General features: G+C 46.0%; 1 protein-coding gene across 4 annotated transcripts in view; it reads right to left on the reverse strand.

The window, feature by feature from the left end:
• Positions 1-13,246, reverse strand: part of ST6GAL1 (ST6 beta-galactoside alpha-2,6-sialyltransferase 1) — a 121,275-nt gene that overhangs the window by 64,857 nt on the left and 43,172 nt on the right. The gene's annotated exons all lie outside the window — the stretch shown is intronic.

A 13,246-nucleotide genomic window follows, 5' to 3' on the forward strand; every position in this document is an offset into this window, starting at 1 on the left:
ACAATACAGCACAGACCGTGCTTGTAATGGAACAATCGAGAAGCCTAAGTGCACCAGGGACCAAGAGCTGGGTGCCCCTTACCTGGAAGAAGCAGAGAAGCATGGTGGCAGGGAGATGAGGAAATGGCCAACAGGAAGGACTCTTTCTGACATGCGCAAATCAGAAGGGGATGAAAGCATGAATGAGCACGAAAAGCTATAGAATTTAATCCAAAGTAAACATTGGCATACGCTATACAATGGGCTGCCTAACAAGATAAATCTCATAATGAGAGGCCCCTAACTAAGAGGTCCTTCCTTTGCTACTTCAGCTTCCCCCAGGTTACCCCACAGGCCACTGGGACATATGCCATCTGCTGTTACGAGCTGAACTACCACCTGTGGCAACGGCAAAAGCTTCAGCTTTGTGCACTGAGGCTTACAAGAGCAAAAGCCCCTGTCTCAAAATATTCTGTTGTTGTTTTTAGCCAGGAAATACCTCCTTACCATCTACGCTCTATCAACCTCCCCCCAGGGCCCACAAGTGTGAAAAGCACAAATCTTAACCGCCCTGCGGGTGGGAGGGTGGGCTTCTCAATGTCACTTTGGTATTCAAATATTTCAAGAAGCGAAGAATCTCATATGGTCCCATTTTCACTCAAGAAGAAAAGGACAAGAGATCAGGAAGTGGGTGATTTTAAGAGGGACAGTTGAGCAATGAGAGGAGATAAGGCCCATGAGGCCACGGCATCGGTGGCCTCAGTGTCTGCCTCTGTTTATATGGACAGCGGAGCCACACCTTACCAATGGCTAGTCACAAAATCAGCACGACGGCCCAAAATCCTCCTCCCTCAGGAAACTATTGATGACAAGCATCTTGGAAATTTTACAAGTCATATCCACCTATTACAATGTAAGGACGGTATTTGGATCCTGATTTGAATAAACAAACTTTTTTTTTTAAAGTAATCTCTACACCTATCTGTGGGGCTCGAACTCATGACCCTGAGATCAAGAGTCACATGCTCTACCTACTGAGCCCGCCAGATGCTCCTAAAAGGTCCTTAGGGATCTTTTAAACATATACTAAAACATGGACTTATACAGATAAAATAATAAAAAAAAAAACAACCAGCTGAATTAGAAGTCAGGTAAAATAAGATCTTATTTTGTGTGGCTAATCATGGGCAGTAAATGAGCATTAAATGAAAAGTCCTCCTACTTTTAATCGCCCATAAAATAAAACACATAGTCTGCTTATACAACACTGAATGCTCACACACAAGTTCATTCTGTGAACCCAACACAGCAGGGTTATCATCCCGGCCCGGAGCAGAGGACAATTTTTTTCTCTGGGTAACAGAAGGAGGAATTATTTTTGAGTTTAGCTCCACGCAGCACGAGAAAAACAAACACTGGGATCAGACCCTGCACAAAGACGGTCACTCTACAGAGACCGAGGGCAAGTCGGACTCACGCCCCCGCCCTTGTGCGGGCCTTCGATCCATAGGACTGAGTGGCTATCAGGTCATGGTTTCAGTTATTCTTTCTTTTTGACCGCTGCCCTTTTTAAAAATGTGCTGAGTGGCTAGAGTTACACTGACACGCTTGTATGCTGCTTCTCTGAGGTTGCTTCCGGGGCCAGAGTTGCTATTTAGGAAAAGAAAAGAATCACATCTGAACACACAGAAATACAGGGACGGTAAGGAGCATGCCGCGTTCAGGTGACACAGACAATCCTTGGGGAAGCAGCACAGCCATGTCTTCCTTATGTAGGAAGAGAGCCTACCTAAGGAAGAGCCTCGCACTTCATTACCATGATGATCCTGCCACCATCATCACTGAGAATATCACTGAAGCCCTATTCTGTGTTAGGTGCTTTCCATTTTATCTTCAATCTTCCGAAAAACTCTGTGGGTTGGTTTACAGGTGAGGAAGCTGAAGCTCAGAGTGAGTGAGTGACTTCCCAAAGGCCACACAGCAAGAAGTGGACATAACCAAGATTCAAGTCATGCTCCCAAGCCTGGCCCTTTCTAGCACAGTGCTACCCCTGCAGACACACAGGGCCTTCGAGCACAGGTCTTTAACTAGACCCCTTTATTTTCTAAAACATTCTCAAAGGAAAAAAGAAAAACAAACAAAATCCTGTTGTCAAACTGAAAAGCAGAGAAAACTGCACCGTGAGTCACGGGATGACTTCTGCACGTTCGTGGCAGAATGAACGTGCAGAAGTCATCTGTTGAGTCTCACTTCCAATTTCTCTGGCTGCCATATGTCTTCGCTCGGATCCACTTGACACACTGAAGAGAACGGAACAGAGAACGACTCTTGTTTGTAATGATCGAAATTCAGGTGATCCCAGAATCCAGCCCCCCTCAAAAAAAGATGTCTCTTATGACACTTTTTTTTCCTCCTTTTTCTCCTTTTTTTTTCTCTCCTTTTTCAGATCCATTGGGTGGTCATGGCAACTTAATAACCAAGTCAGAGTGGCTATTCATGAAAGTGAACTGACAAAGGACATGCTCTGTCCAAAGGCCAGGCAAGCAGCGACTTAGGCACCCCCAGGGAGTTTGACCCCAGAACAGATCCCTTTATTAACTTGCTACTGTAATTCTTCATGTAGGAGTTTATCAAGTGCCTACAAAGGGAGATGCCAGTCCCTGGCTAAGGGCTGTGGGGCACAGGGACACTCAAGTCCGAGTCCCAGTCCATAGGTAGCTCCAGGCATCATGGTGTGTGGGTGTGAGGTCAGCCTGCCATCTGTTGTCACACGAGCCTATGCTTTGCCATCCCCAAGAGATTAGAGGGATGGGTGGTTTGGGAGAGTTTAGTAAAGGATCTGTCTCACGGGTGCTGGCCAGCAATGAGAACCATCCAACAGAGAATAATAGTGGACTGTGGGTGCCTTAAGTGCAAGGACCATGTCTAATTTGCCCTTGTATTTTCACAAAAGTAGGCCCCAAATATTTGTTGTGGGTTTTTCTGATCGCGGTCAGGTTCAGGTACTATATTTACAGTGTTAAAAGATATTTATGGTTGAATACTGAAACTGTTCTCAGGGGCCACGACAGATTCTGAAAGGCTGTTTGAGGAACTAGATTCCTGCCCTCAGAATTGATTTGGCCATCTTAGGGGCAGCCGGAGATGATAGAATGATACCCGCAAGACCTCTCAAAGGGTGGGAACCACTGACATCCTAAGAAACAAAGGCAGGCCACCCTCTGCCCTCAGAAGGGAGGTGACTGGGTATTGAAGCCCCCTCTAGCTTCTATTGTGAGCAGAGGCCAAGCTCTGTGTCTCAGTGGAACTCATTTCTGCCCATAAACTCAGTGGCCCCCAACCCTGGGAACAGTGGAATCATGGGAGTAAAGGCAGCAAGATGAGTACGGACCATTACAGAAGACACCAGGGCAACTCATACCCTTGACAAGTATGAGATGGGGACTCTGGTCACAAAAACACATACCTTCACAGGTGAGACCTGGGGAGGCCAGAGGAGATAATCCTAGGTCTCTGTCAGGCCACCCAGGAAGGAGTTGTTGGTGTTCTTTGACTTAATATGTGGGAAGAACCAGTAAGTCTGATGTAAAGACCATATTGAATATGAGGCAATTTAGTACAGGAGCCAAAGTCTCCCTGACTCCCAGTCTGAGTTAGGAGCCCCTTCCTTGAGCCCCACAACACCCCTTTCACAGTTTCTGTGCCCATCTTCTCTGCTAGGGTGTGACCTTACACCCAAGACTTTTCTACCACACTGCTAAGTCCAGACTGGGTCTTAGGCAATGACTTCTGCATACTCTGACTGCATGAACTGTGAACGAGGTACTTACAGGAGAATCATACTCTACCCAAGAAAAAATAAAGGGCTGACCTGACTGAAAAGCCAAATCAAAACGAGTCCAGGAGAGGGCAACCAACCAGATCCCACCTGCCTCTCCAATGTTATAAACTAACAGTTTCAATGGAAAGGTCTAGAGCACATGAAAAAAAGAGAATTAGTCAGTTACCACCAGGTGCACAGGGTAGGAGTGTGACGTGGAAATTCATAACAATACTGTGAAACCGTGCCCAGCTATTTGCAGCTGACCTAAAAGCAGGGGCAGAGAATGTGGGGAGGCAGGCAACCGTGACAGGCAGTGATGAAGAACTCACTGGGTCAAGTACCTGGGTTAAGCTGGTTCCAGATAAAGCCAGGACCTGGTGTGTATAATTGGAATTTTTAGAGGCAATAAGGAAAGACCAAGTTGTGGGAAAGGACTGCAGTGGTTTAAGAGAGAGGGACTTGGTTCTTCATTCCAAGTAGCCACTCACAGGTAGTTGAATCCAGGGGTGAATTTCCTGATGTCAATCCATATATCATTATAGGGGTGCCTGGGTGGCTCGGTGGGTTGGGCAGCTAACTCGATTTCAGCTCAGGTCATGATCTCAGGGCTCTGGGATAGAGCCCCAAGTTGGGTTCCGTGCTCAAGGTGGAGTCTGTTTGAGATTCATTCTCTCTCTCTGACCCTCTCCCCCACACAGTCTCTCTCTCTCTCTCTCTCTCTCAAATACATAAAAAAGTCTTTAAAAAAAATACATCATCATAGGGGCGCCTGGGTGGCTCAGTTGGCTAAAGCCTCTCCCTTCGGCTCAGGTCATGATCCCAGGGTCCTGGGATCGAGCCCCACATCGGGCTCTCTGCTCCACGGGGAGCCTGCTTCCTCCTGTCTCTCTGCCTGCCTCTCTGCCTAGCTGTGATTTCTTTCTGTCAAATAAATAAAATATTAAAAAAAAAATCATCATAAATATCAACACCACTAACTGAACATGAATTATATGCCAGGTGCTGTGCAAGGCAATTTGTCTCTCTCCAATCATCACAATGATCCCGCAAGGTTAATGCAAGTCACCTACATTTATAGATGAGTATCTTTACACGAAGGACTAAGCCCAGTGACCAAGGTCGTGCATGCAGCTAGAATAAAGCTGGAATTCAAACCCGACTCCTAAGTCCATGTTTAGAGCACACAGAAGAAAGACCATCCCTACAAATAAGGGCAGAGAAGAGAAGGTTTTCTGTAAAGAAATAATGTTGGACCTGGAAGGACGTGTAGGATGCGGACAGCTGGAACGGTCCTGGAAGGACATCCGGGAGATCCTGATAGTCCCTGAGATCCTGTGAGAGAAGAAACTCAAATCCAAGTGCTCTGCAGTCATGCTACCCAATGGGCACTTTGGGATTCTAATTTTTATTCATCCCAGAGAAAGTCAAATATGTACAGGAAGATTTCGGTCATTAGCTCTTCATCAAAAGCTCAGGTGCTCTACACTTCCTCTGCCTATCAAATCACCAGCACTGTTACGAACACAGCATATGGGGCCTAAACGATCTCTGTGCCCTACAACACAGTATTATAGTTAAAAATGATCTCAGTGGGGGCGCCTGGGTTAAGCCTCTGCCTTCGGCTCAGGTCATGATCCCAGGGTCCTGGGATGGAGTTCCACATCGGGCTCTCTGCTCAGCAGGGAGCCTCCTTCCCCCTCTCTCTCTGCCTACTTGTGATCTCTGTCAAATAAATAAATAAAAGTCTTTTTTTTTTTTTAAAGATTTTATTCATTGACTTGACAGACAAAGATCACAAGTAGGCAGAGAGGCAGACAGAGAGAGAGGAGGAAGCAGGCTCCCTGCTGAGCAGAGAGCCCGATGTGGGACTCGATCCCAGGACCCTGAGATCATGACCTGAGCCGAAGGCAGCAGCTTAACCCACCGAGCCACCCAGGTGCCCCTAAAAATCTTTTTTAAGGGAGGGAGACAAACCATAAGTGACTCTTAATCTCACAAAACAAACTGGGGATTGCTGGGGGGAGGTGGTGTTGGGAGAAGGGGAGGGGGGTTATGGACATTGGGGAGGGTATGTGCTATGGTGAGTGCTATGAAGTGTGTAAACCTGGCGATTCACAGACCTGTACCCCTGGGGATAAAAATACATTATATGTTTATAAAAGAAATAAGAAATAAAAATCTTTTTTTAAAAAATGACCTCAGTGGACAGTCAGGTGGTCAACCTGCCCCCTGATGAACGAACTCCCCCCTTGATAGCAACAAAAAATGGCCAGCCAGCCAGCATCTTCTTTCATACCTGGAATTATGATAATCTCTTCTTCCGAGGCAGCCAAGCCACAAAGAGCGAAATACTAATTCTGGAAAACTTTTTACTTACATTGGGCTGCACTCCTGCACCTCTCACCTTCCACCTGCTCGTTCTAATTCTACTCTCTAGAGGAAAACACATGTCTGTTCTTTTTTTCTTAGGGAAATCCTTCAAGACTTTTACAGTCCTCTAAACCTTCTCTTATTCAGGTTAAAGATTCTCCTTCTTAGAACCATTCCTTCAAAAACATGGTCTCAACTCTGAACCTTTCCTCTTACCTGCCTCGGGACCCACTCTCATTTGTCCACATCACCCTGAGTAGAACTACACATAGTTTCCAGGTGTGGCCCAACTGGTATAGAACAGGAAACTGACTACAGCTCTACAATGCAAATATCAAGCATTTTTGGTTACTTTTTAACAGTCTCATGCTAATGATCCTCAGTTGAGCGCCACTGAAATCAAGTTCATTTTCCAAGTCCTCCTCTCCAGCCACACCCAGCTGGCCTCCTTATTCATGCCATCCGTATTTGGAGCTCACACACGATCCTGTTTGTCCTTCTTGCTTTCTACACTTTGCCCCTCTCTTAGCCTGTAAAGCTTATCCAGAACCTTGACCGTGGCACATGCAACATGTGCTACCACAAATGATGGCTATAAATTATCCATAAATCAGCAAGCCCTCTCTCTGTATTCCTCTAAATCACGGGTTAGAGTTGAAGACAAGAACTACCCTCCTGACACCAACTAGCATTTGTTAGTGACAGCCATAAAGGCAGTACATCTGAGCCAACAGAAACACCCTGCAATCCACATCTCCCATCTTGTTCCTGAGAATAGAAACCCTCAGTTATTGAGGATATAAAGATGCTTATTGTTGGATAGAAGAGTTCTAAGTTAACTATCATCATAATCAACATGTCATTTGATATGACCTCACATGTCTGCCCTTGAGGGGATACTTAGGATGGTCTTCAAAATGTAGGTTATGGGACCATACACAAGTTTTAAGGCATAGACCCCACAAAGAGCCACTAAACTAAGGTACAAGAGGTTGTGTGGGACTGCCAACTGGGAAAGATACTATCTTTTGTAACAAGACATTATAGGTAGAGAGAAACTACAGTGCCTTTCAATATGAGCCCCAAATTGAAAAGTCTTAAGTCTTGGAACTCCATGTCTCGTGTCCCAGGGTGAGAAGACGCAGTTGGGCTAGATTTATTTAATAATTAATAATTCCCTTAAGTACCATAGTTCTCATTATCAATTGCTACCATCTACTGTGCATGTACATAGGACATTTCAGTTATTGACTGATGCTGATGGTTCATAATTATACCTTTTGAAAATTTAAATTCTATTTCTCTCTCCCTTGGTTTCTTCCATTCTACAGAAGACAACGAAGACCTCCAGTAGCACTTGAGCAAAATATTTATGGGTTATCTCAGGGTCCTGGTAATTCAAGTCAGTCAACTCACCATGCCTTTGGTAAGTATTTCTCAAAATTTTCCTGAGAAATAGACACTTATTCCTGAGAATAAGACACTGGGCTGGGCACTAGGGACTCAGGCTGACTTCAAGCAGCTACATTTCTTATATTAGTCTCTTTTTAGCCACAGATTCCCATTTTCTTTCCTGGGGCTTATTCCAGCCTCTCTCCCCTTTGTTGGCTGTGAGACCTTGGGTAGGTTATAAAAAATACTGACTTAATGCCCATCAACTAATGAGGATGGAGGTAAGGTGCATATAGGACTAGCATAGCTTCAGGCACATAGGATATTTAATAAATATTAGTGATTATTTCTGTCTTTCACTCTTTCCTATGCAGTCTACCAATCTGTCTCTTTTCAGAGAAGATAGGAGTTAAAGAGGAGTCAACTCATTCTCTTCTCTCCCAAGACATCTCTGAACTTTAGGTCATTGCCACCACCAGGGAATTAACCCAGCATGCTTTGCATGTCACATTTTGAAAAGGGCGAGGGGGAGAGAAGAAGAAGAAGAAGAAAGGCTTTGGCTCTGGATATATTTCAAGTTATGGTTCCTTTCCTGACACTCTTTTTTTTTAATAAAATCCAAAGAAAGCAAACTCGGAGCACTGAAATCCCGCGTCCAGAGAGGTGGCACAACTTGGTGGGAGACAAAGCTGGTCCAATGTCAGGCTCTGAACAACAGCACACAGATCTTCCTGCCACCCCTGGCCAGTCCTTTCGTTCCTCCTATTTCTCAGGAATCGCCATCAGCTTTGGTTTGAGTGATTGCATCCCCGTTCCCCCCACACTCAAATTCAATGTTGAAATCTTAACCCCCGGTCATGAAGGTATTAGGAGGTGATGAGGTCATGAGGGCGGAGCCTTCAGGAATAGGATTAGGGCTCTTATAACAAAGGGCCCCAGAGAGCTCCGCTCTCAGTGAGAAGGAGGAAGTGAGCTCTCGATGGAATGTCACGGTGCTGGCGCCTGAACCTCACACTCCCCGCCTCCAAAGCCGTGAAGAATAAGTTTCTGTTGTCTAAGCCACCCCGTCTGGTATTTTGTTACAGCAGCCTGAACGGACGAAGACACAGCCTTTACATCCATGTGGAACTGCTCACTAACGTGTCATTCTAGTTATCCAAATGAGTCACCCAAAGATTTACCTCTTAAAAACAGAGCCCCTGTGCAGCAAAGGAACCCAAAGTATAACCAAACACAGCTGCTCAAAGCGCTCAGGAGGGTGGAGTTTCAGGGAGAGAAATGCCAGGAGCCAACAGTCAGTGGGTCAAAAAGCGATCTCCCTACATTAGACATCCTTGTTATTTTGTGGTTGTTGCTGCTGATACAGGGACCAGTCACTTAGGTCTACAGGAGTTCATACTGTCGTCAATGACTTTATTGTGGACCTACTGTGCGCCAGGCAGGGTGCTGGGGGGCTGGACTGAGCAGCGGCTCTTTGGCAAGGACAAGGTATAATTTGCACTACGTTCTGTCAGTCTGGATGTTATTAGCTTAACTCCACATAAGCTATTAGCTCACTGTGTGTCACTTCCTCACCCACTCACCCACCCCCCAAAAAGTGTTTTTTATAGCTAAAAACAAGTCCTTCAGACAAATCACTTCCTCAAACAGCCACCTAATCTCTCCTTCCTCATAGCAGGGCTTTCTGAGTTACTTACACTTCCCCTCGTTCCACTTGTTCCTCAAATAATTGAACTTGGCGCACATCGTTCCCCGGAGACTGCATTTCTAATTGCAAAATCTGAAAGTTCCTCTCCAGCGTTGTACCTTATGAGGCCTCTCCAGGTCTCCTTCTTCAAACTCCTTCCTTCTAAAGTCTAGCAGGCGTACTTCCCATTTCCTTCCTCCCTTCCCATCTCAGCCTCCTATGCTGAGCAGCTTCCAGAGCGGCCCTGAAATGCTCACATCCCCAGGGGTCCGGCCTCAGCAGGGGCTCTGCTCACTCCCTACTCCCTTACAGACAATTCCTACATCCATGGGGCCAGCCCTTCTGGCACCTCCCTCAGATCCAGACCACACCTTTTAAAAAACATTTTTGAACTGAACACCTGTACAGAAGCTTTGCACTCTACAGTTACTCATTTTCTTAAATGCATGAGCCACTATGTCCTCAGCAAAACCCTTAGTGTTTTAGCATGCAGTAGATAAAGATCACTGCACTTAGAGGGCAGAGTGAAAGACCGAAAAAAACCATAAATGTAATAAATTATTTAGTATATGAGAGGATACTAAGTGCTATGGGAAACAAAGCAGAGCAGGGCATGGGAAGGGGAAGAGCAGAAGTGCAGGCTTGAGGCAAGTTTCCATTTTAAAAAGGTCAGAGTAGGTCTCAATGAGAAGAGAACATTCCAGCAAAGAATTACAGGTAGGGAAGGAGTGAGCCCCGCAGTATCTCAGGAAGAGCATTTGAGGCAGAAGTGCGTGGGTGTGTGCTGGCCAGAAGACAAGGTACAAGGGGAAGGGGACAGAGGGAGGGGACCCCAGAGGGACAGAGACAACTGGGTGGGTGGGTGGAAGAGATCGGCTAGTGCCTTACAGGTCATGGTAAGGACTGTGGCTGTTATTCTAAGTCAAAGTGAGAGGCATTGTAGGGTCTGGCAAGAAAGCAACCTGATCTGACTCCATGTTGCCAGGCCTGCTCAGGCTGCCACGTGGGGATAGGGAGAGGGGTCAAGGGAGAGGGGTCAAGGGTAAAAGCAGGCAGACCATCAGGAGATCCCTGGAGAGATCCCAGTGCCAGATGCCCATAGCTTGGAGTGTGGAGGTGGTGAGAAGGAACAGATTTCAGGTGTGCTCTGAAACTCAAGTCCGATGAATTTGATGTGGGTGTGAGATAAAGGTCAAGGGTGGCGCCAAGGTTTGGGGCTGAAGCAGCTGGAAGGTCGGTGCTGCTCTGAGTAGAAAAGGGGAGGAGGGAAGAGCTGAAGTTCGGTTTGGGGTATTGTGGTTTTGAGATCACACCATCAAGTGGAGGGCAAACAGGGAGCCCAAGGTGGAGTCAGAGGGCAGGAGAAAGGTCCAGGCTGGAGGTACAAATTTGGGAACGATGGGCACCGAGGGCCCTTTGGAGGTGCTGGACCAGTTGGCTGAGTTGTTCTAGGGTGTTTGCTCTGAAGCAAGAGCTCCTGGGTTTAAACCTGACTCTAGAACTTTCTAGCTGTGTGATCTTCAACAAGATACTCAACTGTTCTGAGCATGTCTCCTCACCTGTGAAACGGAGAAAATGAAAGAACCTACCTCTTCTGGGGTTTTATGGGTGAAAAACGAGGCAATTCATGTTAACTAACTACCCCCCACCAACACACACACACTGTAATCAGCACACAAGATACGTAAGCAGTTAAAACCTTCTCCCTCACTCCCCCCAGCTCTTACTATCTCCCTAAGCCCAGGATCTTCGACTTCTCCTTCTTTCTTACCCCATATTCAACCCATTCCTCTCCCCAAGTGCTCCTGGGTCACTTGCTCATCCTGGTACCTCACTGCCCCTAGAACAAGTCCTTAAACATACAAATCAATCTAAATAGGAAACAAAATTCTATTTCTATTCTCAAAACTCTTCTTAAGTCTGTCTCCATCTCTCTCTTCTCATTATTTCTCACCTGAGCTCCCAGTGAATTTTATTAAACCTCAATTATAGTTCAAATCAAATTCAAATAGTTTTAGTTTGTTTCTGTGTCTCTCATCCCTTAAAACTATAAGCATTTCAACCACTAAATTGTAATTAGCTCCATATCCCTGGTTCCTTCTGTCCGGGGCACAGGCCATGGTAAGTATCCAACTACCATCAGTCGATCAAATGAAGAAACAATTTTATTGGCTACTATTACCTGCCAAACACTGAAATTAAAATACGATCATCACTACCCCCACAAAAACTAGAGTCCCCACCCACGAGGGGTTTTGAGAGACAAACTTAGACACACCGAAGCAGAAAATAAAACAGCTGAATAAATGCAATGAGACCACTATAATAAGAGGGCAAGCTGTATAATGTGAACCTTATTTACATAACTCCAAGAATAAGATGAAGACAGGAACTATTATTGGAATGGCTGGCTATAGCCAGAAGCCTTCAAAAAGGAAAGATGGGAACAGGGGTTTTAAGCAGAAGGTGGGGAAGGGAAGCCGGCCACCGGAGGGCTTCGTCAGGGTTCAGCGAGATAACAGAAGAACAAAGGGGCAGTGCATGAGAGCACCCACCTCAAGATGGAGGCCAAAGAAGCTGGTGAAAGAAAAGATGGCCAATAGGCAGTAAAAAAGGGGAGTGTGGGGGAAGACCCTCCATCTTGACAGGAATATGCATGAGATATAGAGCCAAAAAGTACAATATGTTCAGGGAAAACAGAGCTTGAACTGGAAAGAGCCCTCAAAGTCCCTCACCTCCCTTGGGGGATTTTTGTTTCTCTAACACATCAGATCTGTATACCAGAAATGCAGTTTCCTTGTGTTTGGCAGACAGAGATGGGGGTTCCAATGGTCTCCTTGTCCAAGTTGATCACACAGGTATCCCTTGGTCTCAAGCTCCAGGTTGATTCAATGGTGCACACTCCAGTTTGATTCAATGGTGCACACAGCTCATGCTCCCTGCCTCCCATCTCATCTTCCAGCTGTCATCACTCATGAGCAGTCAGACTCCTGGTCCCCAACACCCTTGCCCCAGAGCCCAGCAGAGTGCAGACACATACTCCCCAAAAACTCTGGTCAGGATGGAGCCTCGAGCAGGGTCATGAGGGACCGGAAATCTCTCTGCTGCCATCACCAAACAACAATAGAGGAAGGTCATGGTTATCCACATTCATAACCATTGGGTTGACTTCAAACTTGAATGCAGGGATCGGCCATCCCTTTGATGTACTCTGAATGTTATCTTTGTGCTCCATCTCCAATAAGGGTAACCAATCCCTAACTGACCTCCTCAAGGAGAGAAGCAAACCTTCCTATCATTCCAATGAGACGAAAGGGTGTAGGCATAATAAGTTCTAATTTGTGAGTCACACAAACATAGGTCTGAAGTCCCAGTCCATTGCTTCCTAACTTTGTCACCTAGGGCAACTCGGCTGAATCTCTGTGTCTCGTTTATTCATCTGTAAAAAGGGACAGAGTTACCTGTACCACAGGGCTGCCGCAAAGATTAGATTTAAAAAGGTACATAAAGCACCAACACACACCCAGTGTTCAAAGTGGCAGCTATTATCATGGCTCTTAGAAATGAAAGCATCCAAGACAATTATTCAGTAGGTTTCCATCATCTTTTAGTGGAGATTCACAGATGCTCTTGGTGTCTAGGAAAGCCATTGCTGAGTTTTGGCAATGAGGCTGAGGTTGAAAATAGGATACAGGTCAAGCTATTCTCCAGGCTCTCAAGGGACAATACTCCCTACGTCCTATAATTTAGATGCCCACAAGATTGGCCTTAAGAACTTAAAAACAGAGGCAAGACCCAGACCTATGAAGAGGAGACATACCTCAGTTCACCATCAATCCCTAAAGAAAAGGAAGTATCCCGTGCCCTCGCGGCCGGAGACTGAGCATCTGGAGACTCAGAGGCTACAGAGAAAACCACAGTGCAGGTTTCCCTGGGCACAAAGCAGAGAGTGATGGTCCCGCGATACCAACTCATTCTGGCCTCGGCCATCCCTG

The sequence above is a fragment of the Meles meles genome, chromosome 4 (genome assembly GCF_922984935.1).
Source record: "Meles meles chromosome 4, mMelMel3.1 paternal haplotype, whole genome shotgun sequence".
Classification (NCBI taxonomy): Eukaryota; Metazoa; Chordata; class Mammalia; order Carnivora; family Mustelidae; genus Meles; species Meles meles.